The sequence below is a fragment of the Rhipicephalus microplus genome, chromosome 3 (assembly GCF_043290135.1).
Source record: "Rhipicephalus microplus isolate Deutch F79 chromosome 3, USDA_Rmic, whole genome shotgun sequence".
Lineage (NCBI taxonomy): Eukaryota > Metazoa > Arthropoda > Arachnida > Ixodida > Ixodidae > Rhipicephalus > Rhipicephalus microplus.
The window spans coordinates 209,903,246-209,928,959 of record NC_134702.1 but is presented as its reverse complement, the minus strand read 5'-3'; the positions used below and the strand labels follow the sequence as shown (position 1 = coordinate 209,928,959).

Sequence of the window (25,714 nt, the reverse complement as noted above, 5' to 3'; positions counted from 1 at the left end):
CCTGAAAGTGGGTGTACTGCATAGTCCGGCCACCACCGAGACATTCGGCCACATCCTCCAAACCATGTTCTCTTACTATATCGCTTAAGACAGCCGTACTTGCATCCCTGTAATGTCTTTCGCTAGTTTTGTCTTTGGCTGAAAGGACGCAGTTGAAATCGCCAATAATGATTAGGAGCCTATTACATGTGGTATACTGCTTTAGTTGTTCGAAAAATATGCGTCTTTCGTCAGTGACAGTCGGTGCGTACAAGCATATTACGCGCCATTCCAACCCCGAAAACAAAAGATCACAAACAATGAGCCGACCAGACGGATATGACGTTGAGGCTTCTACTTTAGCACCCAGACTCTGTCTGACCAACAAAACGCAACCGGAAGAAGTCCCAATGGCATGGCTAACTATAGCAGAATACCGCGGCAAGAATTGGCGCACCATGCCCCCAGTTTCAACGTCACCATGGACTTTAGTCTCTTGGACTGCCAGTATGTCAAGTTCGAGATCACTTACTAGCCGATAAAGCTGGCATTGTTTTCTCCGTGAGGCCAGGCCACGCACATTTAAAGTGGCCACACGGATTGAATTTTCTATTTGCACCATTGTAAGGCTACGAAAAACCCAGGGGCATGGCGCTTACCTTACAACTGCAATTCCTTCCTGAACGCCTTGTCCCAGTACAGTACTTAAGTTGGCGAAGGCGGCGTTTCCGCCGTCTTGCGCTCCGACGAAATGTTTGGCCGTGGCCGGATGGTAGGCCGCCGAGCGGGAGTCGTCTTGGCGGGTGGTTCGTCCGGCGAGGCAGCAGTGGTGCCCTTGTCTTTTTTCCCTTCGTCACGGGGACGCTTCCCCGTCACAGTGCCACTGTCGCTTTCAATCCCAGTCATCGGTTCAGCCTCGGAGGGGGTCTCGTCTGCTGTGCCAAGACACGTGTCGCCGGTGCTGCTTGCATCCACCTTTTCACTGCTTTCTCCTACGCCTTCGTATGGAAGCCCGGCGTCGGGCTTACCTGGTGCTTCACACACGCCCTCTTCTTGACGGCATGACGACCCATCTTCCACAGCAGAGTTCGGGTTAACTCCTGCTGTTTCTTCCGAGTCTGCTTCGTCCATGAGGTGCTCCAGTGCATCACTTTCCTGCGCTGGTCCGGTCACACTGGCATATGTCTTCGCGCAGTCGGCGTCATCGTGGCCGAAGCGGCGACAACGACTGCAGCGGGGTACTCGGCAGTCGCGACGTATGTGACCGGTACTCTTGCACCGTAGGCACAACGGTGCACGGCCTGGAACGACAACGAGAGTCAGCTCTCCGGCAATCTTGAGCTGGTGTGGAATGTCATCCACCTTGACGTCGGAGTGCAGCTTTAGTCCCACAGTACGCGTCGTTGAGCCCTTTTCTGTGATGCCCGGTGCTCGCCACTTCTCCCGTTTCACTTCGAACACTTTCCCATAGGGATTCAAGGCAACACGCACGTCTTCGTCGGTCACGCCGTGCAGCAACCAGTAAAGCTTCAAGCGAACCTCGCGGTTATTTGGGTCAATGAGCAAACATGGGCGATCCTTTACCTTCACATCGATGGCGGAGAGCAACTTCCGAGCAGCCTCAGCACTCGTCAGTGTCACAGCCCATACGTGGTTCATTTGATACGCCCCCAACGCCAAAACGTCGTCGAGCGCACCAAGCTTGGCCAAAGTGTCCCTGTAGTCTTCGACGCGGTAAGGCCGGGCTCTCGGATCACCATGCATGAAAACGGTATTCGCAGCGATGCGTCCGGAAGGCAGATTGGGCAAAATCACCTGATAATCGTCGGCGCTAGGCGCAAAAACCCTGTCACCGCGGCCCGGTCGGGCCGCTGATACCGCTCCGTCGGAGCCGAACATTCCGCGACCGTATCGCTCGAAAGCCGGAAGTGGAATGACTGCGCTACCGAGGCGGACGGGTGTCACTGGGAAACACAACCGGTATCAATAGTTCCCACAAGTTAAAAATTGAAAAAGTAAGAAAACCGAGCAACTGTCATTCATTACTGCTCCTGACAGCCCACTCCTCACGACTTAATTAAACTCTCATAAGCAAACAAAAAACTGCACCGCCTTTGGCCCGGGTGAGAATTGAACTCACGACCTTCAGATTATGAGACTGACGCGCTGCCTACTGCGCTACCGAGGCGGACGGGTGTCACTGGGAAACACAACCGGTATCAATAGTTCCCACAAGTTAAAAATTGAAAAAGTAAGAGAACCGAGCAACTGTCATTCATTACTGCTCAAGACAGTGCACCCCTCACGACCTAATTAAACTCTCATGAGCAAACAAAAAATCTGCAACAAACTTGCCCCGGGTGAGGATTGAACTCACGACCTTCAGATTATGAGACTGACGCGCTGCCTACTGCACTACCGAGGCGGACTAGTGTCACTGGGAAACACAACCGGTATCAATTGTTCCCACAACCTAAAGGTCGAAAAAGTAAGAAAACTCAGCAACCGTCATTCATTACTGCTCCTGACAGCGCGCCCTTCACGACCTAATAAAACTCTCATAAGCAAACAAAACAACTACACCGCCTTTGCCCCGGGTGAGGATAGAACTCACGACCTTCAGATTATGAGACTGACGCGCTGCCTACTGCGCTACCGAGGCGGACAGGGGTCACTGCAAAACGCAACCAGTATCATTAGTTCCCACAAATTAAAGGTCGAAAAAGTAAGAAAACCGAGCAACAGTCATTCAATACTGCTCCACACAGTGCACCCCTCACGACCTAATTAAACTCTCATAAGCAAACAAAAAATCTGCACTGCATTTGCCCCGGGTGAGGATTGAAATCACGACCTTCAGATTATGAGACTGACGCGCTGCCCACTGCGCTACCGAGGCAGACAGGAGTCCCTGGCAAACGCAACCGGTATCATTAGTTCCCACAAATTAAAGGTCGAAAAAGTAAGAAAACCAAGCAACAGTCATTCATTACTGCTCCAGACAGCGCACCCCTCACGACCCAATAAATCTCTCAAAGGAAAACAAAAAAACCTGCAACACCTTTGCCCCGGGTGAGGATTGAACTCACGACCTTCAGATTATGAGACAGACGTGCTGCCTTTGCACTACCGAGGCGGACAGGGGTCAGTGGGAAACGCAACCGGTATCATTAGTTCCCCCAAATTAAAGGTCGAAAAAGTTAAAAAAACCGAGCAACAGTCATTCATTACTGCTGCAGACAGTGTACCCCTCACGACCTAATTAAACTCTCATAAGCAAACAAAAAACTTTACCGCCTTTGCCCCGAGTGAGGTTTGACCTCACGACCTTCAGATTATGAGACTGACGCGCTGCCAATGCGCTACCAAGGCGGACAGGTGCCACTGGGAAACACAACCGGTATCAATAGTTCCCACAAGTTAAAAATTGAAAAAGTAAGAAAACTCACCAACAGTCATTCATTATTGCTCCAGACAGCGCACCCCTCACGACCTAATTAAACACTCATAAGCAAACAAAAATCTGCACCACCTTTGCCCCGGGTGAGGATTGACCTCAAGACCTTCAGATTATGAGACTGACGCGCTGCCTACTGCACTACCGAGGCGGACAGGGGTCACTGGGAAACGCAACCGGTATCATTCGTTTCCACAAATTAAAGGTCGAAAAAATAAGAAAACTGGGCAACAGTCATTCATTACTGCTCCAGACAGTGCACCCCTCCCGACCTAATTAAACTCTCATGAGCAAACAAAAAACTGCATCGACATTGGCCCGCCTGAGGATTGACCTCACGACCTTCAGATTATGAGACTGACGCGCTGCCTACTGCACTACCGAGGCGGACAGGTGTCACTGGGAAACACAACCGGTATCAATAGTTCCCACAAGTTAAAGGTCGAAAAAGTAAGAAAACTCAGCAACAGTCATTCATTGCTGCTCCAGACAGCGCACCCCTCACGACCTAATTAAACTCTCATAAGCAAACAAAAAAACTGCACCGCCTTCACCCCGGGTGGGGATTGAACTCACGACCTTCAGATTATGAGACTGACGCGCGGCCAACTGCGCTACCGAGGCAGACTGGGGTCACTGAGAAACGCAACCGGTATCATTAGTTCCCACAAATTAAAGGTTGAAAAAATAAGAAAACCGAGCAACTGTCATTCATTACTGCTCCAGACAGCGAAATCCTCACGACTTAAATAAACTCTCATAAGCCAACAAAAAACTGCACCGCCTTTGGCCCGGGTGAGAATTGAACTCACGACCTTTAGATTATGAGACTGACGCGCTGCCTACTGCGCTACCGAGGCGAACAGGCGTCACTGGGAAACACAACTGGTATCAATAGTTCCCACATGTTAAAGGTCGAAAAAGTAAGAAAACTCAGCAACAGTCATTCAATACTGCTCAAAACAGCGCACCCCTCACGACCTAATTAAACTCTCATAGGCAAACAAAAAATCTGCACCGCCTTTGCCCCGGGTGTGTATTGAACTCACGACCTTCAGATTATGAGACTGACGCACTGCCTACTGCACTACCGAGGCGGACAGGTGTCACTGGGAAACACAACCGGTATCAATAGTTCCCACAAGTTAAAAATTGAAAAAGTAAGAAAATTCAGCAACAGTCATTCATTACTGCTCCAGACAGCGCACCCTTCACGACCTAATTAAACTCTCATAAGCAAACAAAAAAACTGCACCGCCTTTCCCCGGGTGAGGATTGAACTCACGATCTTCAGAATATGAGACTGACGCGCGGCCAACTGCGCTACCGAGGCAGACTGGGGTCACTGGGAAACGCAACCGGTATCATTAGTTCCCACAAATTAAAGGTCGAAAAAATAAGAAAACCGAGCAACTGTCATTCATTACTGCTCCAGACAGCGAAATCCTCACGACTTAAATAAACTCTCATAAGCAAACAAAAAACTGCACCGCCTTTGGCCCGGGTGAGAATTGAACTCACGACCTTCAGATTATGAGACTGACGCGCTGCCTACTGCGCTACCGAGGCGAACAGGCGTCACTGGGAAACACAACCGGTATCAATAGTTCCCACATGTTAAAGGTCAAAAAAGTAAGAAAACTCAGCAACAGTCATTCAATACTGCTCAGGACAGCGCACCCCTCAGGACCTAATTAAACTCTCATAGGCAAACAAAAAATCTGCACCGCCTTTGCCCCGGGTGTGTATTGAACTCACGACCTTCAGATTATGAGACTGAAGCGCCGCCTACTGCGCTACCGAGGCGGACAGGGGTCACTGCGAAACGCAACCGGTATCATTAGTTCCCACAAATTAAAGGTCAAAAAAGTAAGAAAACCGAGCAACAGTCATTCATTACTGCTCCACACAGTGCACCCCTCACGACCTAATTAAACTCTCATGAGCAAACAAAAAATCTGCAACAAACTTGCCCCGGGTGAGGATTGAACTCACGACCTTCAGATTATGAGACTGACGCGCTGCCTACTGCACTACCGAGGCGGACTAGTGTCACTGGGAAACACAACCGGTATCAATTGTTCCCACAACCTAAAGGTCGAAAAAGTAAGAAAACTCAGCAACCGTCATTCATTACTGCTCCAGACAGCGCGCCCTTCACGACCTAATAAAACTCTCATAAGCAAACAAAACAACTACACCGCCTTTGCCCCGGGTGAGGATAGAACTCACGACCTTCAGATTATGAGACTGACGCGCTGCCTACTGCGCTACCGAGGCGGACAGGGGTCACTGCGAAACGCAACCAGTATCATTAGTTCCCACAAATTAAAGGTCGAAAAAGTAAGAAAACCGAGCAACAGTCATTCAATACTGCTCCACACAGTGCACCCCTCACGACCTAATTAAACTCTCATAAGCAAACAAAAAATCTGCACTGCATTTGCCCCGGGTGAGGATTGAAATCACGACCTTCAGATTATGAGACTGACGCGCTGCCCACTGCGCTACCGAGGCAGACAGGAGTCCCTGGCAAACGCAACCGGTATCATTAGTTCCCACAAATTAAAGGTTGAAAAAATAAGAAAACCAAGCAACTGTCATTCATTACTGCTCCTGACAGCGCACTCCTCACGACCTAATTAAACTCTCATAAGCAAACAAAACATATTCACCGCCTTTGCCCCGGGTGAGGATTGAACTCACGACCTTCAGATTACGAGACTGACGCGCTGCCTACTGCGCTACCGACGCGAACAGGGGTCACTGGGAAACGCAACCGGTATCATTAGTTCCCACAAACAATAGGTCGAAAAAGTAAGAAAACCAAGCAACAGTCATTCATTACTGCTCCAGACAGCGCACCCCTCACGACCCAATAAATCTCTCATAGGAAAACAAAAAAACCTGCAACACCTTTGCCCCGGGTGAGGATTGAACTCACGACCTTCAGATTATGAGACAGACGTGCTGCCTTTGCACTACCGAGGCGGACAGGGGTCAGTGGGAAACGCAACCGGTATCATTAGTTCCCCCAAATTAAAGGTCGAAAAAGTTAAAAAAACCGAGCAACAGTCATTCATTACTGCTGCAGACAGTGTACCCCTCACGACCTAATTAAACTCTCATAAGCAAACAAAAAACTTTACCGCCTTTGCCCCGAGTGAGGTTTGACCTCACGACCTTCAGATTATGAGACTGACGCGCTGCCAATGCGCTACCAAGGCGGACAGGTGCCACTGGGAAACACAACCGGTATCAATAGTTCCCACAAGTTAAAAATTGAAAAAGTAAGAAAACTCACCAACAGTCATTCATTATTGCTCCAGACAGCGCACCCCTCACGACCTAATTAAACACTCATAAGCAAACAAAAATCTGCACCACCTTTGCCCCGGGTGAGGATTGACCTCACGACCTCCAGATTATGAGACTGACGCGCTGCCTACTGCACTACCGAGGCGGACAGGGGTCACTGGGAAACGCAACCGGTATCATTCGTTTCCACAAATTAAAGGTCGAAAAAATAAGAAAACTGGGCAACAGTCATTCATTACTGCTCCAGACAGTGCACCCCTCCCGACCTAATTAAACTCTCATGAGCAAACAAAAAACTGCATCGACATTGGCCCGCCTGAGGATTGACCTCACGACCTTCAGATTATGAGACTGACGCGCTGCCTACTGCACTACCGAGGCGGACAGGTGTCACTGGGAAACACAACCGGTATCAATAGTTCCCACAAGTTAAAGGTCGAAAAAGTAAGAAAACTCAGCAACAGTCATTCATTGCTGCTCCAGACAGCGCACCCCTCACGACCTAATTAAACTCTCATAAGCAAACAAAAAAACTGCACCGCCTTCACCCCGGGTGGGGATTGAACTCACGACCTTCAGATTATGAGACTGACGCGCGGCCAACTGCGCTACCGAGGCAGACTGGGGTCACTGAGAAACGCAACCGGTATCATTAGTTCCCACAAATTAAAGGTCGAAAAAATAAGAAAACCGAGCAACTGTCATTCATTACTGCTCCAGACAGCGAAATCCTCACGACTTAAATAAACTCTCATAAGCCAACAAAAAACTGCACCGCCTTTGGCCCGGGTGAGAATTGAACTCACGACCTTCAGATTATGAGACTGACGCGCTGCCTACTGCGCTACCGAGGCGAACAGGCGTCACTGGGAAACACAACTGGTATCAATAGTTCCCACATGTTAAAGGTCGAAAAAGTAAGAAAACTCAGCAACAGTCATTCAATACTGCTCAGGACAGCGCACCCCTCACGACCTAATTAAACTCTCATAGGCAAACAAAAAATCTGCACCGCCTTTGCCCCGGGTGTGTATTGAACTCACGACCTTCAGATTATGAGACTGACGCACTGCCTACTGCACTACCGAGGCGGACAGGTGTCACTGGGAAACACAACCGGTATCAATAGTTCCCACAAGTTAAAAATTGAAAAAGTAAGAAAATTCAGCAACAGTCATTCATTACTGCTCCAGACAGCGCACCCTTCACGACCTAATTAAACTCTCATAAGCAAACAAAAAAACTGCACCGCCTTTCCCCGGGTGAGGATTGAACTCACGATCTTCAGAATATGAGACTGACGCGCGGCCAACTGCGCTACCGAGGCAGACTGGGGTCACTGGGAAACGCAACCGGTATCATTAGTTCCCACAAATTAAAGGTCGAAAAAATAAGAAAACCGAGCAACTGTCATTCATTACTGCTCCAGACAGCGAAATCCTCACGACTTAAATAAACTCTCATAAGCAAACAAAAAACTGCACCGCCTTTGGCCCGGGTGAGAATTGAACTCACGACCTTCAGATTATGAGACTGACGCGCTGCCTACTGCGCTACCGAGGCGAACAGGCGTCACTGGGAAACACAACCGGTATCAATAGTTCCCACATGTTAAAGGTCGAAAAAGTAAGAAAACTCAGCAACAGTCATTCAATACTGCTCAGGACAGCGCACCCCTCAGGACCTAATTAAACTCTCATAGGCAAACAAAAAATCTGCACCGCCTTTGCCCCGGGTGTGTATTGAACTCACGACCTTCAGATTATGAGACTGAAGCGCCGCCTACTGCGCTACCGAGGCGGACAGGGGTCACTGCGAAACGCAACCGGTATCATTAGTTCCCACAAATTAAAGGTCAAAAAAGTAAGAAAACCGAGCAACAGTCATTCATTACTGCTCCACACAGTGCACCCCTCACGACCTAATTAAACTCTCATAAGCAAACAAAAAATCTGCACCGCCTTTGCCCCGGGTGAGGATTGAACTCACGACTTTGAGATTATGAGACTGACGCGCTGCCAATGCGCTACCGAGGCGGACAGGTGTCACTGGGAAACACAACCGGTATCAATAGTTCCCACAAGTTAAAAATTGAAAAAGTGAGAAAACTCACCAACAGTCATTCATTACTGCTCCAGACAGCGCACCCCTCACGACCTAGTTAAACTCTCATAAGCAAACAAAAAACTGTACCACCTTTGCCCCGGGTGAGGATTGACCTCACGACCTTCAGATTATGAGACTGACGCGCTGCCTACTGCACTACCGAGGCGGACAGGGGTCACTGGGAAACACAACCGGTATCATTATTTCCCACAAAAAAAAGGTCAAAAAATTAAGAAAACCGAGCAACAGTCATTCATTACTGCTCCAGACAGTGCACCCCTCACGACCTAATTAAACTCTCATAAGCAAACAAAACATCTGCACCGCCTTCGCCCCGGGGGAGGATTGAACTCACGACATTCAGATTACGAGACTGACGCGCTGCCTACTGCGCTACCGAGGCGGACGGGGGTCACTGTGAAACGCAACCGCTATCATTCGTTTTCCACAAACTAAGGGTCGAAAAAATAAGAAAACTGGGCAACAGTCATTCATTACTGCTCCAGACAGTGCACCCCTCCCGACCTAATTAAACTCTCATGAGCAAACAAAAAACTGCATCCACATTGGCCCGCCTGAGGATTGAACTCACGACCTTCAGATTATGAGACTGACGCGCTGCCTACTGCACTACCGAGGCGGACAGGTGTCACTGGGAAACACAACAGGTATCAGTAGTTCCCACAAGTTAAAGGTTGAAAAAATAAGAAAACCGAACAACTGTCATTCATTACTGCTCCTGACAGCGCACTCCTCACGACCTAATTAAACTCTTATAAGCGAATAAAAAAACTGCACCGCCTTTGCCCCGGGTGAGAATTGAACTCACGACCTTCAGAATATGAGACTGACGCGCTGCCTACTGCGCTACCGAGGCAGACTGGGGTCACTGGGAAACGCAACCGGTATCATTAGTTCCCACAAATTAAAGGTCGAAAAAATCAGAAAACCGAGCAACTGCCATTCATTACTGCTCCAGACAGCGCACTCCTCACGACTTAAATAAACTCTCATAAGCAAACAAAAAAACTGCACCGCCTTTGGCCCGGGTGAAAATTGAACTCACGACCTTCAGATTATGAGACTGACGCGCTGCCTACTGCGCTACCGAGACGAACAGGCGTCACTGAGAAACACAACCGGTATCAATAGTTCCCACATGTTACAGGTCGAAAAAGTAAGAAAACTCAGCAACAGTCATTCAATACTGCTCCGGACAGCGCACCCCTCACGACCTAATTAAACTCTCATAGGCAAACAAAAAATCTGCACCGCCTTTGCCCCGGGTGTGGATTGAAATCACGACCTTCAGATTATGAGACTGAAGCACCGCCTACTGCGCTACCGAGGCGGACAGCGGTCACTGCGAAACGCAACCGGTATCATTAGTTCCCACAAATAAAGGTCGAAAAAGTAAGAAAACCGAGCAAAAGTCATTCATTACTGCTCCACACAGTGCACCCCTCACGACCTAATTAAACTCTCATAAGCAAACAAAAAACTGCATCGACATTGGCCCGCCTGAGGATTGAACTCACGACCTTCAGATTATGAGACTGACGCGCTGCCTACTGCACTACCGAGGCAGACAGGTGTCACTGGCAAACACAACCGGTATCAATAGTTCCCACAAGTTAAAAGTCGAAAAAGTAAGAAAACACAGCAACAGTCATTCATTACTGCTCCAGACACCGCACCCCTCACGACCTAATTAAACTCTCATAAGCAAACAAAAAATCTGTACCGCCTTTACCCTGGGTGTGGATTGAACTCACGACCTTCAGATTATGAGACTGCCGCGCTGCCTACTGCGCTTCCGAGGCGGACAGGTGTCACTGGGAAACACAACCGGTATCAATAGTTCCCACAAGTTAAAGGTCAAAAAAGTAGGAAAACTCAGCAACAGTCATTCATTACTGCTCCAGACAGCGCACTCTCACGACCTAATTAAACTCTCATAAGCAAAGAAAAAACTTCACCGCCTTTGCCCCGGGTGAGGATTGAACTCACGACCTTCAGATTATGAGACTGACGCGCTGCCTACTGCGCTACCGAGGCGGACAGGTGTCACTGGGAAACACAACCTGTATCAATAGTTCCCACAAGTTAAAAATTGAAAAAGTAAGAAAACCGAGCAACTGTCATTCATTACTGCTCCTGACAGCCCACACCTCACGACCTAATTAAACTCTCATAAGCAAACAAAAAACTGCACCACCTTTGGCCCGGGTGAGAATTGAACTCACGAGCTTCAGATTATGAGACTGACGCGCTGCCTACTGCGCTACCGAGGCGGACAGGTGTCACTGGGAAACACAACCGGTATCATTAGTTCCCACAAGTTAAAGGTCGAAAAGTAAGAAAACTCAGCAACAGTCATTCATTACTGCTCCAGACTGCGCACCCTTCACGACCTAATTAACTCTCATAAGCAAAGAAACCAACTACACCGCCTTTGCCCCGGGTGAGGATGGAACTCATGACCTTCAGATTATGAGACTGACGCGCTGCCTACTGCGCTACCGAGGCGGACAGGGGTCACTGCGAAACGCAACCGGTATCATTAGTTCCCACAAATTAAAGGTCGAAAAAGTAGAAAAACCGAACAACTGTCATTCATTACTGCTCAAGACAGTGCACCCCTCGCGACCTAATTAAACTCTCATGAGCAAACAACAAATCTGCAACAAACTTGCCCCGGGTGAGGATTGAACTCACGACCTTCAGATTATGAGACTGACGCGCTGCCTACTGCGCTACCGAGGCGGACTGGTGTCACTGGGAAACACAACCGGTATCAATTGTTCCCACAAGTTAAAGGTCGAAAAAGTAAGAAAACTCAGCAACAGTCATTCATTGCTGCTCCAGACAGCGCACCCTTCACGACCTAATTAAACTCTCATAAGCAAACAAAACAACTACACCGCCTTTGCCCCGGGTGAGGATGGAACTCACGACCTTCAGATTATGAGACTGACGCGCTGCCTACTGCGCTACCGAGGCAGACAGGAGTCCCTGGCAAACGCAACCGGTATCATTAGTTCCCACAAAAATAAAGGTGGAAAAAGGATGAAAACCGAGCAACAGTCATTCATTACTGCTCCAGACAGTGCACCCTTCACGACCTAATTAAACTCTCATGAGCAAACAAGAAATCTGCACCAAAGTTGCCCCGGGTGAGGATTGAACTCATGACTTTCAGATTATGAGACTGACGCGCTGCCTAGTGTGCTACCGAGACAGACAGGGGTCACTGGGAAACGCAACCGGTATCATTAGTTCCCACAAACAATAGGTCGAAAAAGTAAGAAAACCAAGCAACAGTCATTCATTACTGCTCCAGACAGCGCACCCCTCACGACCCAATAAATCTCTCATAGGAAAACAAAAAAATCTGCAACACCTTTGCCCCGGGTGAGGATTGAACTCACGACCTTCAGATTATGAGACAGACGTGCTGCCTTTGCACTACCGAGGCGGACAGGGGTCAGTGGGAAACGCAACCGGTATCATTAGTTCCCCCCAATTAAAGGTCGAAAAAGTTAAAAAAACCGAGCAACAGTCATTCATTACTGCTGCAGACAGTGCACCCCTCACGACCTAATTAAACTCTCATAAGCAAACAAAAAATTTTACCGCCTTTGCCCCGAGTGAGGTTTGACCTCACCACCTTCAGATTATGAGACTGACGCGCTGCCAATGCGCTACCGAGGCGGACAGGTGTCACTGGGAAACACAACCGGTATCAATAGTTCCCACAAGTTAAAAATTGAAAAAGTAAGAAAACTCACCAACAGTCATTCATTATTGCTCAAGACAGCGCACCCCTCACGACCTAATTAAACTCTCATAAGCAAACAAAAATCTGCACCACCTTTGCCCCGGGTGAGGATTGACCTCACGACCTTCAGATTATGAGACTGACGCGCTGCCTACTGCACTACCGAGGCGGACAGGGGTCACTGGGAAACGCAACCGGTATCATTCGTTTCCACAAATTAAAGGTCGAAAAAATAAGAAAACTGGGCAACAGTCATTCATTACTGCTCCAGACAGTGCACCCCTCCCGACCTAATTAAACTCTCATGAGCAAACAAAAAACTGCATCGACATTGGCCCGCCTGAGGATTGACCTCACGACCTTCAGATTATGAGACTGACGCGCTGCCTACTGCACTACCGAGGCGGACAGGTGTCACTGGGAAACACAACCGGTATCAATAGTTCCCACAAGTTAAAGGTCGAAAAAGTAAGAAAACTCAGCAACAGTCATTCATTACTGCTCCAGACAGCGCACCCCTCACGACCTAATTAAACTCTCATAAGCAAACAAAAAAACTGCACCGCCTTCACCCCGGGTGGGGATTGAACTCACGACCTTCAGATCACGAGACTGACGCGCGGCCAACTGCGCTACCGAGGCAGACTGGGGTCACTGGGAAACGCAACCGGTATCATTAGTTCCCACAAATAAAGGTCGAAAAAATAAGAAAACCGAGCAACTGTCATTCATTACTGCTCCAGACAGCGAAATCCTCACGACTTAAATAAACTCTCATAAGCAAACAAAAAACTGCACCGCCTTTGGCCCGGGTGAGAATTGAACTCACGACCTTCAGATTATGAGACTGACGCGCTGCCTACTGCGCTACCGAGCCGAACAGGCGTCACTGGGAAACACAACCGGTATCAATAGTTCCCACATGTTAAAGGTCGAAAAAGTAAGAAAACTCAGCAACAGTCATTCAATACTGCTCAGGAAAGCGCACCCCTCACGACCTAATTAAACTCTCATAAGCAAACAAAAAATCTGCACCACCTTTGCCCCGGGTGAGGATTGAACTCACGACTTTCAGATTATGAGACTGACGCGCTGCCAATGCGCTACCGAGGCGGACAGGTGTCACTGGGAAACACAACCGGTATCAATAGTTCCCACAAGTTAAAAAATTGAAAAAGTGAGAAAACTCACCAACAGTCGTTCATTACTGCTCCAGACAGCGCACCCCTCACGACCTAGTTAAACTCTCATAAGCAAACAAAAAACTGTACCACCTTTGCCCCGGGTGAGGATTGACCTCACGACCTTCAGATTATGAGACTGACGCGCTGCCTACTGCACTACCGAGGCGGACAGGGGTCACTGGGAAACACAAACGGTATCATTATTTCCCACAAAAAAAGGTCAAAAAAATTAAGAAAACCGAGCAACAGTCATTCATTACTGCTCCAGACAGTGCACCCCTCACGACCTAATTAAACTCTCATGAGCAAACAAAAAACTGCATCCACATTGGCCCGCCTGAGGATTGAACTCACGACCTTCAGATTATGAGACTGACGCGCTGCCTACTGCGCTACCGAGGCGGGCAGGGGTCACTGGGAAACGCAACCGGTATCATTCGTTTCCACAAGTTAAAGGTCGAAAAAGTAAGAAAACTCAGCAACATTCATTCATTACTGCTCCAGACAGCGCACCCCTCACGACCTAATTAAACTCTCATAAGCAAACAAAAAATCTGTACCGCCTTTACCCTGGGTGTGGATTGAACTCACGACCTTCAGATTACGAGACTGACGCGCTGCCTACTGCGCTTCCGAGGCGGACAGGTGTCACTGGGAAACACAACCGGTATCAATAGTTCCCACAAGTTAAAGGTCAAAAAAGTAGGAAAACTCAGCAACAGTCATTCATTACTGCTCCAGACAGCGCACCCCTCACGGCCTAATTAAACTCTCATAAGCAAAGAAAAAACTTCACCGCCTTTGCCCCGGGTGAGGATTGAACTCACGACCTTCAGATTATGAGACTGACGCGCTGCCTACTGCGCTACCGAGGCGGACAGGTGTCACTGGGAAACACAACCGGTATCAATAGTTCCCACAAGTTAAAAATTGAAAAAGTAAGAAAACCGAGCAACTGTCATTCATTACTGCTCCTGACAGCCCACACCTCACGACCTAATTAAACTCTCATAAGCAAACAAAAAACTTCACCACCTTTGGCCAGGGTGAGAATTGAACTCACGAGCTTCAGATTATGAGACTGACGCGCTGCCTACTGCGCTACCGAGGCGGACAGGTGTCACTGGGAAAGACAACCGGTATCAAAAGTTCCCTCAAGTTAAAGATCGAAAAAGTAAGAAAACTCAGCAACAGTCATTCATTACTGCTCCAGACAGCGCACCCTTCACGACCTAATTAAACTCTCATAAACAAACAAAAAAACTGCACCGCCTTTGCCCCGGTTGAGGATTGAACTCACGACCTTCAGAATATGAGACTGACGCGCTGCCTACTGCGCTACCGAGGCAGACTGGGGTCATTGGGAAACGCAACCGGTATCATTAGTTCCCACAAATTAAAGGTTGAAAAAATAAGAAAACCGAGCAACTGTCATTCATTACTGCTCCTGACAGCGCACTCCTCACGACCTAATTAAACTCTCATAAGCAAACAAAAAACTGCACCGCCTTTGCCCCGGGTGAGGATTGAACTCAACGACCTTCAGATTATGAGACTGACGCGCTGCCTAGTGCGCTACCAAGGCAGACTGGGGTCACTGGGAAACGCAACCGGTATCATTAGTTCCCACAAGTTAAAGGTCGAAAAAGTAAGAAAACTCAGCAACAGTCATTCATTACTGCTCCAGACTGCGCACCCTTCACGACCTAATTAAACTCTCATAAGCAAAGAAACCAACTACACCGCCTTTGCCCCGGGTGAGGATGGAACTCACGACCTTCAGATTATGAGACTGACGCGCTGCCTACTGCGCTACCGAGGCGGACAGGGGTCACTGGGAAACGCCACCGGTATCATTAGTTCCCACAAATTAAAGGTCGAAAAAATCAGAAAAGCGAGCAACTGTCATTCATTACTGCTCCAGACAGCGCACTCCTCACGACTTAAATAAACTCTCATAAGCAAACAAAAAAAACTGCACCGCCTTTGGCCCGGGTGAAAATTGAACTCACGACCTTCAGATTATGAGACTGACGCGCTGCCTACTGCGCTACCGAGGCGAACAGGCGTCACTGGGAAACACAACCGGTATCAATAGTTCCCACATGTTACAGGTCGAAAAAGTAAGAAAACTCAGCAACAGTCATTCAATACTGCTCAGGACAGCGCACCCCTCACGACCTAATTAAACTCTCATAGGCAAACAAAAAGCAAACAAAAAAACTGCACCGCCTTTGCCCCGGGTGTGGATTGAAATCACGACCTTCAGATTATGAGACTGAAGCACCGCCTACTGCGCTACCGAGGCGGACAGCGGTCACTGCGAAACGCAACCGGTATCATTAGTTCCCACAAATTAAAGGTCGAAAAAGTAAGAAAACCGAGCAACAGTCATTCATTACTGCTCCACACAGTGCACCCCTCACGACCTAATTAAACTCTCATGAGCAAACAAAAAACTGCATCGACATTGGCCCGCCTGAGGATTGAACTCACGACCTTCAGATTATGAGACTGACGCGCTGCCTACTGCACTACCGAGGCAGACAGGTGTCGCTGGCAAACACAACCGGTATCAATAGTTCCCACAAGTTAAAAGTCGAAAAAGTAAGAAAACACAGCAACAGTCATTCATTACTGCTCCAGACACCGCACCCCTCACGACCTAATTAAACTCTCATAAGCAAACAAAAAATCTGTACCGCCTTTACCCTGGGTGTGGATTGAACTCACGACCTTCAGATTATGAGACTGACGCGCTGCCTACTGCGCTTCCGAGGCGGACAGGTGTCACTGGGAAACACAACCGGTATCAATAGTTCCCACAAGTTAAAGGTCAAAAAAGTAGGAAAACTCAGCAACAGTCATTCATTACTGCTCCAGACAGCGCACCCCTCACGACCTAATTAAACTCTCATAAGCAAAGAAAAAACTTCACCGCCTTTGCCCCGGGTGAGGATTGAACTCACGACCTTCAGATTATGAGACTGACGCGCTGCCTACTGCGCTACCGAGGCGGACAGGTGTCACTGGGAAACACAACCGGTATCAATAGTTCCCACAAGTTAAAAATTGAAAAAGAAAACCGAGCAACTGTCATTCATTACTGCTCCTGACAGCCCACACCTCACGACCTAATTAAACTCTCATAAGCAAACAAAAAACTGCACCACCTTTGGCCAGGGTGAGAATTGAACTCACGAGCTTCAGATTATGAGACTGACGCGCTGCCTACTGCGCTACCGAGGCGGACAGGTGTCACTGGGAAACACAACCGGTATCAAAAGTTCCCTCAAGTTAAAGATCGAAAAAGTAAGAAAACTCAGCAACAGTCATTCATTACTGCTCCAGACTGCGCACCCTTCACGACCTAATTAAACTCTCATAAGCAAAGAAACCAACTACACCGCCTTTGCCCCGGGTGAGGATGGAACTCACGACCTTCAGATTATGAGACTGACGCGCTGCCCACTGCGCTACCGAGGCGGACAGGGGTCACTGCGAAACGCAACCAGTATCATTAGTTCCCACAAATTAAAGGTCGAAAAAGTAGGAAAACCGAGCAACAGTCATTCATTACTTCTCCAGAGAGTGCACCCCTCACGACCTAATTAAACTCTCATAAGCAAACAAAACATATTCACCGCCTTTACCCCGGGAGAGGATTGAACTCACGACCTTCAGATTATTAGACTTACGCGCTGCCTACTGCGCTACCGAGGCGGACAGGTGTCACTGGGAAACGCAACCGGTATCATTAGTTCCCACAAATTAAAGGTCGAAAAAATCAGAAAACCGAGCAACTGTCATTCATTACTGCTCCAGACAGCGCACTCCTCACGACTTAAATAAACTCTCATAAGCAAACAAAAAAACTGCACCGCCTTTAGCCCGGGTGAAAATTGAACTCACGACCTTCAGATTATGAGACTGACGCGCTGCCTACTGCGCTACCGAGGCGAACAGGCGTCACTGGGAAACACAACCGGTATCAATAGTTCCCACATGTTACAGGTCGAAAAAGTAAGAAAACTCAGCAACAGTCATTCAATACTGCTCAGGACAGCGCACCCCTCACGACCTAATTAAACTCTCATAAGCAAACAAAAAATCTGCACCGCCTTTGCCCCGGGTGTGGATTGAAATCACGACCTTCAGATTATGAGACTGAAGCGCCGCCTACTGCACTACCGAGGCGGACAGCGGTCACTGCGAAACGCAACCGGTATCATTAGTTCCCACAAATTAAAGGTCGAAAAAGTAAGAAAACCGAGCAACAGTCATTCATTACTGCTCCACACAGTGCACCCCTCACGACCTAATTAAACTCTCATAAGCAAACAAAAAATCGGCGCCGCCTTTGCCCCGGGTGAGGATTGAACTCACGACCTTCAGATTATGAGACCGACGCGCTGCCAATGCGCCACCGAGGCGGACAGGTGTCACTCGGAAACACAACCGGTATCAATAGTTCCCACAAGTTAAAAATTGAAAAAGTAAGAAAACTCAGCTACAGTCATTCATTACTGCTCCAGACACCGCACCCCTCACGACCTAATTAAACTCTCATGAGCAAACAAAAAACTGCATCGACATTGGCCCGCCTGAGGATTGAACTCACGACCTTCAGATTATGAGACTGACGCGCTGCCTACTGCACTACCGAGGCAGACAGGTGTCACTGGGAAACACAACCGGTATCAATAGTTCCCACAAGTGAAAAGTCGAAAAAGTAAGAAAACACAGCAACAGTCATTCATTACTGCTCCAGACACCGCACCCCTCACGACCTAATTAAACTCTCATAAGGAAACAAAAAATCTGTACCGCCTTTACCCTAGGTGTGGATTGAACTCACGACCTTCAGATTATGAGACTGACGCGCTGCCTACTGCGCTTCCGAGGCGGACAGGTATCACTGGGAAACACAACCGGAATCAATAGTTCCCACAAGTTAAAGGTCAAAAAAGTAGGAAAACTCAGCAACAGTCATTCATTACTGCTCCAGACAGCGCACCCCTCACGACCTAATTAAACTCTCATAAGCAAAGAAAAAACTTCACCGCCTTTGCCCCGGGTGAGGATTGAACTCACGACCTTCAGATTATGAGACTGACGCGCTGCCTACTGCGCTACCGAGGCGGACAAGTGTCACTGGGAAACACAACCGGTATCAATAGTTCCCACAAGTTAAAAATTGAAAAAGTAAGAAAACTGAGCAACTCTCATTCATTACTGCTCCTGACAGCCCACACCTCACGACCTAATTAAACTCTCATAAGCAAACAAAAAACTGCACCGCCTTTGGCCCGGGTGAGAATTGAACTCACGAGCTTCAGATTATGAGACTGACGTGCTGCCTACTGCGCTACCGAGGCGGACAGGTGTCACTGGGAAACACAACCGGTATCAAAAGTTCCCTCAAGTTAAAGATCGAAAAAGTAAGAAAACTCAGCAACAGTCATTCATTACTGCTCCAGACAGCGCACCCTTCACGACGTAATTAAACTCTCATAAACAAACAAAAAAACTGCACCGCCTTTGCCCCGGGTGAGGATTGAACTCACGACCTTCAGAATATGAGACTGACGCGCTGCCTACTGCGCTACCGAGGCAGACTGGGGTCATTGGGAAACGCAACCGGTATCATTAGTTCCCACAAATTAAAGGTTGAAAAAATAAGAAAACCGAGCAACTGTCATTCATTACTTCTCCTGACAGCTCACTCCTCACGACCTAAATAAACTCTCATAAGCAAACAAAAAACTGCACCGCCTTTGCCCCGGGTGAAGATTGAACTCACGACCTTCAGAATATGAGACTGACGCGCTGCCTACTGCGCTACCGAGGCAGACTGGGGTCACTGGGAAACGCAACCGGTATCATTAGTTCCCACAAATTAAAGGTCGAAAAAATAAGAAAACCGAGCAACTGTCATTCATTACTGCTCCAGACAGCGAAATCCTCACGACTTAAATAAACTCTCATAAGCAAACAAAAAACTGCACCGCCTTTGGCCCGGGTGAGAATTGAACTCACGACCTTCAGATTATGAGACTGACGCGCTGCCTACTGCGCTACCGAGGCGAACAGGCGTCACTGGGAAACACAACCGGTATCAATAGTTCCCACATGTTAAAGGTCGAAAAAGTAAGAAAACTCAGCAACAGTCATTCAATACTGCTCAGGACAGCGCACCCCTCACGACCTAATTAAACTCTCATAGGCAAACAAAAAATCTGCACCGCCTTTGCCCCGGGTGTGTATTGAACTCACGACCTTCAGATTATGAGACTGAAGCGCCGCCTACTGCGCTACCGAGGCGGACAGGGGTCACTGCGAAACGCAACCGGTATCATTAGTTCCCACAAATTAAAGGTCGAAAAAGTAAGAAAACCGAGCAACAGTCATTCATTACTGCTCCACACAGTGCACCCCTCACGACCTAATTAAACTCTCATAAGCAAACAAAAAATCTGCACCGCCTTTGCCCCGGGTGAGGATTGAACTCACGACCTTCAGATTATGAGACTGACGCGCTGCCTACTGCGCGACCGAGGCGGACAGGTGTCACTGGGAAACACAACCGGTATCAATAGTTCCCTCAAGTTAAAGGTCGAAAAAGTAAGAAAACTCAGCAACAGTCATTCATTACTGCTCCAGAGAGCGCACCCCTCAAGACCTAATTAAACTCTTATGAGCAAACAAAAAAAAAACTGCATCGACATTGGCCCGGGTGAGGATTGAACTCACGACCTTCAGAATATGAGACTGACGCGCTGCCTACTGCACTACCGAGGCAGACTGGGGTCACTGGGAAACACAACCGTTATCAATACTTCCCACAAGATAAAGGTCGAAAAAGTAATTAAACTCAGCAACAGTCATTCACTACTGCTCCAGACAGCGCACCCTTCACGACCTAATTAAACTCTCATAAGCAAACAAAAAACTACACCGCCTTTGCCCCGGGTGAGGATTGAACTCACGACCTTCAGAATATGAGACTGACGCGCTGCCTACTGCGCTACCGAGGCAACTGGGGTCACTGGGAAACGCAACCGGTATCATTAGTTCCCACAAAAAAGGTCGAAAAAATAAGAAAACCGAGCAACTGTCATTCATTACTGCTCCAGACAGCGCACTGCTCACGACCTAATTAAACTCTCATAAGCAAACAAAAAACTGCACCGCCTTTGGCCCGGGTGAGAATTGAACTCACGACCTTCAGATTATGAGACTGACGCGCTGCCTACTGCGCTACCGAGGCGGACAGGTGTCAATGGGAAACACAACCGGTACCAATAGTTCCCTCAAGGTAAAGGTCGAAAAAGTAAGAAAACTCAGCAACAGTCATTCATTACTGCTCCAGAGAGCGCACCGACCTTCAGATTATGAGACTGACGCGCTGCCTACTGCGCTACCGAGGCGGACAGGTGTCACTAGGAAACACAACCGGTATCAATAGTTCCCACAAGTTAAAGGTTTAAAAAGTAAGAAAACTCAGCAACAGTCATTCATTACTGCTTCAGACAGCGCACCCCTCACTACCTAATTAAACTCTCATAAGCAAACAAAAACTGCACCGCCTTTGCCCCGGGTGAGGATTGAACTCACGACCTTCAGATTATGAGACTGACGCGCTGCCTACTGTGCTACCGAGGCGGACAGGTGTCACTGGGAAACACAACCGGTATCAATAGTTCCCACAAGTTAAAAATTGAAAAAGTAAGAAAACTCAGCAACAGTCATACATTACTGCTCCAGACAGCGCATCCCTCATGACCTAATTAAACTCTTATAAGCAAACAAATATCTGCACCGCCTTTGCCCCGGGTGAGGTTGAACTCACGACCTTCAGATTATGAGACTGACGCGCTGCCTACTGCGCTACCGAGGCGGACAGGGGTCACTGGGAAACACAACCGGTATCAATAGTTCCCACAAGTTAAAAATTGAAAAAGTAAGAAAACTCAGCAACAGTCATTCATTACTGCTTCAGACAGCGCACCGACCTTCAGATTATGAGACTGACGCGCTGCCTACTGCGCTACCGAGGCGGACAGGTGTCACTAGGAAACACAACCGGTATCAATAGTTCCCACAAGTTAAAGGTTTAAAAAGTAAGAAAACTCAGCAACAGTCATTCATTACTGCTTCAGACAGCGCACCCCTCACTACCTAATTAAACTCTCATAAGCAAACAAAAACTGCACCGCCTTTGCCCCGGGTGAGGATTGAACTCACGACCTTCAGATTATGAGACTGACGCGCTGCCTACTGTGCTACCGAGGCGGACAGATGTCACTGGGAAACACAACCGGTATCAATAGTTCCCACAAGTTAAAAATTGAAAAAGTAAGAAAACTCAGCAACAGTCATACATTACTGCTCCAGACAGCGCATCCCTCATGACCTAATTAAACTCTTATAAGCAAACAAATATCTGCACCGCCTTTGCCCCGGGTGAGGTTGAACTCACGACCTTCAGATTATGAGACTGACGCGCTGCCTACTGCGCTACCGAGGCGGACAGGGGTCACTGGGAAACACAACCGGTATCAATAGTTCCCACAAGTTAAAAATTGAAAAAGTAAGAAAACTCAGCAACAGTCATTCATTACTGCTTCAGACAGCGCACCCCTCACGACCTAATTAAACTCTCATAAGCAAACAAAAAACTGCACCGCCTTTGCCCCGGGTGAGGATTGAACTCACAACCTTCAGATTATGAGACTGACGCGCTGCCTACTGCGCTACCGAGGCGGACAGGTGTCTCTGGGAAACACAACCGGTATCAACAGTTCCCTCAAGTTAAAGGTCGAAAAAGTAAGGAAATTCAGCAACAGTCATTCATTACTGCTCCAGACAGCGCACCCCTCACGACCTAAATAAACTCTCATAAGCAAACAAAGAAACTGCACAGCCTTTGCCCCGGGTGAGGATTCAACTCACGACCTTCAGATTATGAGACTGACGCGCTGCCTACTGCGCTACCGAGGCAGACAGGTGTCACTGGGATACGCAACCGGTATCATTAGTTCCCACAAACTAAAGGTAGAAAAAGTAAGAAAACCGAGCAACAGTCATTCATTACTGCTCGAGACAGCGCACCCCTCACGACCTAATTAAACTCTCATAAGCAAACAAAAAAAACTGCATCGACATTGGCCCGGGTGAGGATTGAACTCACGACCTTCAGAATATGAGACTGACGCGCTGCCTACTGGGCTATCGAGGCGGACAGGGGTCACTGGGAAGCGCAACCGGTATCATTCGTTTCCACAAATTAAAGGTCGAAAAATTAAGAAAATTCAGCAACAGTCATTCATTACGGTTCCAGACAGCGCACCCCTCACGACCTAATTAAACTCTCATAAGCAAACAAAAAAACTGCATCGACATTGGCCCGCCTTAGGATTGAACTCACGACCTTCAGATTATGAGACTGACGCCCTGCCTACTGCACTACCGAGGCAGACTGGGGTCACTGGGAAACACAACCGTTATCAATACTTCCCACAAGATAAAGGTCGAAAAAGTAATTAAACTCAGCAACAGTCATTCATTACTGCTTCAGACAGCGCACCGACCTTCAGATTATGAGACTGACGCGCTGCCTACTGCGCTACCGAGGCGGACAGGTGTCACTAGGAAACACAACCGGTATCAATAGTTCCCACAAGTTAAAGGTTTAAAAAGTAAGAAAACTCAGCAACAGTCATTCATTACTGCTTCAGACAGCGCACCCCTCACTACCTAATTAAACTCTCATAAGCAAACAAAAACTGCACCGCCTTTGCCCCGGGTGAGGATTGAACTCACGACCTTCAGATTATGAGACTGACGCGCTGCCTACTGTGCTACCGAGGCGGACAGATGTCACTGGGAAACACAACCGGTATCAATAGTTCCCACAAGTTAAAAATTGAAAAAGTAAGAAAACTCAGCAACAGTCATACATTACTGCTCCAGACAGCGCATCCCTCATGACCTAATTAAACTCTTATAAGCAAACAAATATCTGCACCGCCTTTGCCCCGGGTGAGGTTGAACTCACGACCTTCAGATTATGAGACCGACGCGCTGCCAATGCGCCACCGAGGCGGATAGGTGTCACTCGGAAACACAACCGGTATCAATAGTTCCCACAAGTTAAAAATTGAAAAAGTAAGAAAACTCAGCTACAGTCATTCATTACTGCTCCAGACACCGCACCCCTCACGACCTAATTAAACTCTCATGAGCAAACAAAAAACTGCATCGACATTGGCCCGCCTGAGGATTGAACTCACGACCTTCAGATTATGAGACTGACGCGCTGCCTACTGCACTACCGAGGCAGACAGGTGTCACTGGGAAACACAACCGGTATCAATAGTTCCCACAAGTGAAAAGTCGAAAAAGTAAGAAAACACAGCAACAGTCATTCATTACTGCTCCAGACACCGCACCCCTCACGACCTAATTAAACTCTCATAAGGAAACAAAAAATCTGTACCGCCTTTACCCTAGGTGTGGATTGAACTCACGACCTTCAGATTATGAGACTGACGCGCTGCCTACTGCGCTTCCGAGGCGGACAGGTATCACTGGGAAACACAACCGGTATCAATAGTTCCCACAAGTTAAAGGTCAAAAAAGTAGGAAAACTCAGCAACAGTCATTCATTACTGCTCCAGACAGCGCACCCCTCACGACCTAATTAAACTCTCATAAGCAAAGAAAAAACTTCACCGCCTTTGCCCCGGGTGAGGATTGAACTCACGACCTTCAGATTATGAGACTGACGCGCTGCCTACTGCGCTACCGAGGCGGACAAGTGTCACTGGGAAACACAACCGGTATCAATAGTTCCCACAAGTTAAAAATTGAAAAAGTAAGAAAACTGAGCAACTGTCATTCATTACTGCTCCTGACAGCCCACACCTCACGACCTAATTAAACTCTCATAAGCAAACAAAAAACTGCACCGCCTTTGGCCCGGGTGAGAATTGAACTCACGAGCTTCAGATTATGAGACTGACGTGCTGCCTACTGCGCTACCGAGGCGGACAGGTGTCACTGGGAAACACAACCGGTATCAAAAGTTCCCTCAAGTTAAAGATCGAAAAAGTAAGAAAACTCAGCAACAGTCATTCATTACTGCTCCAGACAGCGCACCCTTCACGACGTAATTAAACTCTCATAAACAAACAAAAAAACTGCACCGCCTTTGCCCCGGGTGAGGATTGAACTCACGACCTTCAGAATATGAGACTGACGCGCTGCCTACTGCGCTACCGAGGCAGACTGGGGTCATTGGGAAACGCAACCGGTATCATTAGTTCCCACAAATTAAAGGTTGAAAAAATAAGAAAACCGAGCAACTGTCATTCATTACTTCTCCTGACAGCTCACTCCTCACGACCTAATTAAACTCTCATAAGCAAACAAAAAACTGCACCGCCTTTGCCCCGGGTGAGGATTGAACTCACGACCTTCAGAATATGAGACTGACGCGCTGCCTACTGCGCTACCGAGGCAGACTGGGGTCACTGGGAAACGCAACCGGTATCATTAGTTCCCACAAATTAAAGGTCGAAAAAATAAGAAAACCGAGCAACTGTCATTCATTACTGCTCCAGACAGCGAAATCCTCACGACTTAAATAAACTCTCATAAGCAAACAAAAAACTGCACCGCCTTTGGCCCGGGTGAGAATTGAACTCACGACCTTCAGATTATGAGACTGTCGCGCTGCCTACTGCGCTACCGAGGCGAACAGGCGTCACTGGGAAACACAACCGGTATCAATAGTTCCCACATGTTAAAGGTCGAAAAAGTAAGAAAACTCAGCAACAGTCATTCAATACTGCTCAGGACAGCGCACCCCTCACGACCTAATTA

At 48.0% G+C, this 25,714-nt stretch overlaps 45 non-coding genes across 45 annotated transcripts; all 45 read right to left on the bottom strand.

Moving 5' to 3' along the window:
* Positions 1-2,094: 2,094 nt before the first annotated feature.
* Positions 2,095-2,167, bottom strand: TRNAM-CAU (transfer RNA methionine (anticodon CAU)). Its single transcript has one exon. It is a non-coding gene; the product is annotated as a tRNA-Met (tRNA).
* Positions 2,168-2,331: 164 nt separating this feature from the next.
* On the bottom strand, positions 2,332-2,404 carry TRNAM-CAU (transfer RNA methionine (anticodon CAU)). The gene has a single exon. It is a non-coding gene; the product is annotated as a tRNA-Met (tRNA).
* A 164-nt stretch (positions 2,405-2,568) lies between these two features.
* TRNAM-CAU (transfer RNA methionine (anticodon CAU)) lies at positions 2,569-2,641 on the bottom strand. The gene has a single exon. It is a non-coding gene; the product is annotated as a tRNA-Met (tRNA).
* A 164-nt stretch (positions 2,642-2,805) lies between these two features.
* Positions 2,806-2,878, bottom strand: TRNAM-CAU (transfer RNA methionine (anticodon CAU)). Its single transcript has one exon. It is a non-coding gene; the product is annotated as a tRNA-Met (tRNA).
* Positions 2,879-3,043: 165 nt separating this feature from the next.
* TRNAM-CAU (transfer RNA methionine (anticodon CAU)) lies at positions 3,044-3,115 on the bottom strand. The gene has a single exon. It is a non-coding gene; the product is annotated as a tRNA-Met (tRNA).
* Positions 3,116-3,987: 872 nt separating this feature from the next.
* On the bottom strand, positions 3,988-4,060 carry TRNAM-CAU (transfer RNA methionine (anticodon CAU)). Its single transcript has one exon. It is a non-coding gene; the product is annotated as a tRNA-Met (tRNA).
* An 872-nt stretch (positions 4,061-4,932) lies between these two features.
* On the bottom strand, positions 4,933-5,005 carry TRNAM-CAU (transfer RNA methionine (anticodon CAU)). Its single transcript has one exon. It is a non-coding gene; the product is annotated as a tRNA-Met (tRNA).
* Positions 5,006-5,406: 401 nt separating this feature from the next.
* TRNAM-CAU (transfer RNA methionine (anticodon CAU)) lies at positions 5,407-5,479 on the bottom strand. Its single transcript has one exon. It is a non-coding gene; the product is annotated as a tRNA-Met (tRNA).
* A 164-nt stretch (positions 5,480-5,643) lies between these two features.
* Positions 5,644-5,716, bottom strand: TRNAM-CAU (transfer RNA methionine (anticodon CAU)). The gene has a single exon. It is a non-coding gene; the product is annotated as a tRNA-Met (tRNA).
* Positions 5,717-5,880: 164 nt separating this feature from the next.
* Positions 5,881-5,953, bottom strand: TRNAM-CAU (transfer RNA methionine (anticodon CAU)). Its single transcript has one exon. It is a non-coding gene; the product is annotated as a tRNA-Met (tRNA).
* A 164-nt stretch (positions 5,954-6,117) lies between these two features.
* On the bottom strand, positions 6,118-6,190 carry TRNAT-CGU (transfer RNA threonine (anticodon CGU)). The gene has a single exon. It is a non-coding gene; the product is annotated as a tRNA-Thr (tRNA).
* Positions 6,191-6,355: 165 nt separating this feature from the next.
* Positions 6,356-6,427, bottom strand: TRNAM-CAU (transfer RNA methionine (anticodon CAU)). The gene has a single exon. It is a non-coding gene; the product is annotated as a tRNA-Met (tRNA).
* Positions 6,428-7,299: 872 nt separating this feature from the next.
* Positions 7,300-7,372, bottom strand: TRNAM-CAU (transfer RNA methionine (anticodon CAU)). Its single transcript has one exon. It is a non-coding gene; the product is annotated as a tRNA-Met (tRNA).
* A 163-nt stretch (positions 7,373-7,535) lies between these two features.
* Positions 7,536-7,608, bottom strand: TRNAM-CAU (transfer RNA methionine (anticodon CAU)). The gene has a single exon. It is a non-coding gene; the product is annotated as a tRNA-Met (tRNA).
* Positions 7,609-8,244: 636 nt separating this feature from the next.
* Positions 8,245-8,317, bottom strand: TRNAM-CAU (transfer RNA methionine (anticodon CAU)). The gene has a single exon. It is a non-coding gene; the product is annotated as a tRNA-Met (tRNA).
* A 1,347-nt stretch (positions 8,318-9,664) lies between these two features.
* TRNAM-CAU (transfer RNA methionine (anticodon CAU)) lies at positions 9,665-9,737 on the bottom strand. Its single transcript has one exon. It is a non-coding gene; the product is annotated as a tRNA-Met (tRNA).
* Positions 9,738-10,845: 1,108 nt separating this feature from the next.
* Positions 10,846-10,918, bottom strand: TRNAM-CAU (transfer RNA methionine (anticodon CAU)). Its single transcript has one exon. It is a non-coding gene; the product is annotated as a tRNA-Met (tRNA).
* A 398-nt stretch (positions 10,919-11,316) lies between these two features.
* Positions 11,317-11,389, bottom strand: TRNAM-CAU (transfer RNA methionine (anticodon CAU)). Its single transcript has one exon. It is a non-coding gene; the product is annotated as a tRNA-Met (tRNA).
* A 164-nt stretch (positions 11,390-11,553) lies between these two features.
* On the bottom strand, positions 11,554-11,626 carry TRNAM-CAU (transfer RNA methionine (anticodon CAU)). The gene has a single exon. It is a non-coding gene; the product is annotated as a tRNA-Met (tRNA).
* A 164-nt stretch (positions 11,627-11,790) lies between these two features.
* TRNAM-CAU (transfer RNA methionine (anticodon CAU)) lies at positions 11,791-11,863 on the bottom strand. Its single transcript has one exon. It is a non-coding gene; the product is annotated as a tRNA-Met (tRNA).
* A 403-nt stretch (positions 11,864-12,266) lies between these two features.
* Positions 12,267-12,338, bottom strand: TRNAM-CAU (transfer RNA methionine (anticodon CAU)). The gene has a single exon. It is a non-coding gene; the product is annotated as a tRNA-Met (tRNA).
* Positions 12,339-13,445: 1,107 nt separating this feature from the next.
* Positions 13,446-13,518, bottom strand: TRNAM-CAU (transfer RNA methionine (anticodon CAU)). Its single transcript has one exon. It is a non-coding gene; the product is annotated as a tRNA-Met (tRNA).
* Positions 13,519-13,682: 164 nt separating this feature from the next.
* Positions 13,683-13,754, bottom strand: TRNAM-CAU (transfer RNA methionine (anticodon CAU)). The gene has a single exon. It is a non-coding gene; the product is annotated as a tRNA-Met (tRNA).
* An 873-nt stretch (positions 13,755-14,627) lies between these two features.
* Positions 14,628-14,700, bottom strand: TRNAM-CAU (transfer RNA methionine (anticodon CAU)). The gene has a single exon. It is a non-coding gene; the product is annotated as a tRNA-Met (tRNA).
* Positions 14,701-15,100: 400 nt separating this feature from the next.
* Positions 15,101-15,173, bottom strand: TRNAM-CAU (transfer RNA methionine (anticodon CAU)). Its single transcript has one exon. It is a non-coding gene; the product is annotated as a tRNA-Met (tRNA).
* A 401-nt stretch (positions 15,174-15,574) lies between these two features.
* TRNAM-CAU (transfer RNA methionine (anticodon CAU)) lies at positions 15,575-15,647 on the bottom strand. Its single transcript has one exon. It is a non-coding gene; the product is annotated as a tRNA-Met (tRNA).
* A 1,122-nt stretch (positions 15,648-16,769) lies between these two features.
* On the bottom strand, positions 16,770-16,842 carry TRNAM-CAU (transfer RNA methionine (anticodon CAU)). The gene has a single exon. It is a non-coding gene; the product is annotated as a tRNA-Met (tRNA).
* A 396-nt stretch (positions 16,843-17,238) lies between these two features.
* On the bottom strand, positions 17,239-17,311 carry TRNAM-CAU (transfer RNA methionine (anticodon CAU)). Its single transcript has one exon. It is a non-coding gene; the product is annotated as a tRNA-Met (tRNA).
* Positions 17,312-17,475: 164 nt separating this feature from the next.
* Positions 17,476-17,548, bottom strand: TRNAI-AAU (transfer RNA isoleucine (anticodon AAU)). Its single transcript has one exon. It is a non-coding gene; the product is annotated as a tRNA-Ile (tRNA).
* Positions 17,549-18,186: 638 nt separating this feature from the next.
* On the bottom strand, positions 18,187-18,258 carry TRNAM-CAU (transfer RNA methionine (anticodon CAU)). The gene has a single exon. It is a non-coding gene; the product is annotated as a tRNA-Met (tRNA).
* Positions 18,259-18,894: 636 nt separating this feature from the next.
* Positions 18,895-18,967, bottom strand: TRNAM-CAU (transfer RNA methionine (anticodon CAU)). The gene has a single exon. It is a non-coding gene; the product is annotated as a tRNA-Met (tRNA).
* Positions 18,968-19,367: 400 nt separating this feature from the next.
* Positions 19,368-19,440, bottom strand: TRNAM-CAU (transfer RNA methionine (anticodon CAU)). The gene has a single exon. It is a non-coding gene; the product is annotated as a tRNA-Met (tRNA).
* Positions 19,441-19,603: 163 nt separating this feature from the next.
* On the bottom strand, positions 19,604-19,676 carry TRNAM-CAU (transfer RNA methionine (anticodon CAU)). Its single transcript has one exon. It is a non-coding gene; the product is annotated as a tRNA-Met (tRNA).
* A 163-nt stretch (positions 19,677-19,839) lies between these two features.
* Positions 19,840-19,912, bottom strand: TRNAM-CAU (transfer RNA methionine (anticodon CAU)). Its single transcript has one exon. It is a non-coding gene; the product is annotated as a tRNA-Met (tRNA).
* A 401-nt stretch (positions 19,913-20,313) lies between these two features.
* TRNAM-CAU (transfer RNA methionine (anticodon CAU)) lies at positions 20,314-20,386 on the bottom strand. The gene has a single exon. It is a non-coding gene; the product is annotated as a tRNA-Met (tRNA).
* A 403-nt stretch (positions 20,387-20,789) lies between these two features.
* Positions 20,790-20,862, bottom strand: TRNAM-CAU (transfer RNA methionine (anticodon CAU)). Its single transcript has one exon. It is a non-coding gene; the product is annotated as a tRNA-Met (tRNA).
* Positions 20,863-21,022: 160 nt separating this feature from the next.
* On the bottom strand, positions 21,023-21,095 carry TRNAM-CAU (transfer RNA methionine (anticodon CAU)). Its single transcript has one exon. It is a non-coding gene; the product is annotated as a tRNA-Met (tRNA).
* Positions 21,096-21,417: 322 nt separating this feature from the next.
* Positions 21,418-21,490, bottom strand: TRNAM-CAU (transfer RNA methionine (anticodon CAU)). Its single transcript has one exon. It is a non-coding gene; the product is annotated as a tRNA-Met (tRNA).
* A 557-nt stretch (positions 21,491-22,047) lies between these two features.
* TRNAM-CAU (transfer RNA methionine (anticodon CAU)) lies at positions 22,048-22,120 on the bottom strand. The gene has a single exon. It is a non-coding gene; the product is annotated as a tRNA-Met (tRNA).
* Positions 22,121-22,518: 398 nt separating this feature from the next.
* Positions 22,519-22,591, bottom strand: TRNAM-CAU (transfer RNA methionine (anticodon CAU)). Its single transcript has one exon. It is a non-coding gene; the product is annotated as a tRNA-Met (tRNA).
* Positions 22,592-22,755: 164 nt separating this feature from the next.
* Positions 22,756-22,828, bottom strand: TRNAM-CAU (transfer RNA methionine (anticodon CAU)). The gene has a single exon. It is a non-coding gene; the product is annotated as a tRNA-Met (tRNA).
* A 797-nt stretch (positions 22,829-23,625) lies between these two features.
* Positions 23,626-23,698, bottom strand: TRNAM-CAU (transfer RNA methionine (anticodon CAU)). The gene has a single exon. It is a non-coding gene; the product is annotated as a tRNA-Met (tRNA).
* Positions 23,699-24,568: 870 nt separating this feature from the next.
* On the bottom strand, positions 24,569-24,641 carry TRNAM-CAU (transfer RNA methionine (anticodon CAU)). The gene has a single exon. It is a non-coding gene; the product is annotated as a tRNA-Met (tRNA).
* A 400-nt stretch (positions 24,642-25,041) lies between these two features.
* Positions 25,042-25,114, bottom strand: TRNAM-CAU (transfer RNA methionine (anticodon CAU)). The gene has a single exon. It is a non-coding gene; the product is annotated as a tRNA-Met (tRNA).
* Positions 25,115-25,277: 163 nt separating this feature from the next.
* Positions 25,278-25,350, bottom strand: TRNAM-CAU (transfer RNA methionine (anticodon CAU)). Its single transcript has one exon. It is a non-coding gene; the product is annotated as a tRNA-Met (tRNA).
* Positions 25,351-25,714: the final 364 nt, after the last annotated feature.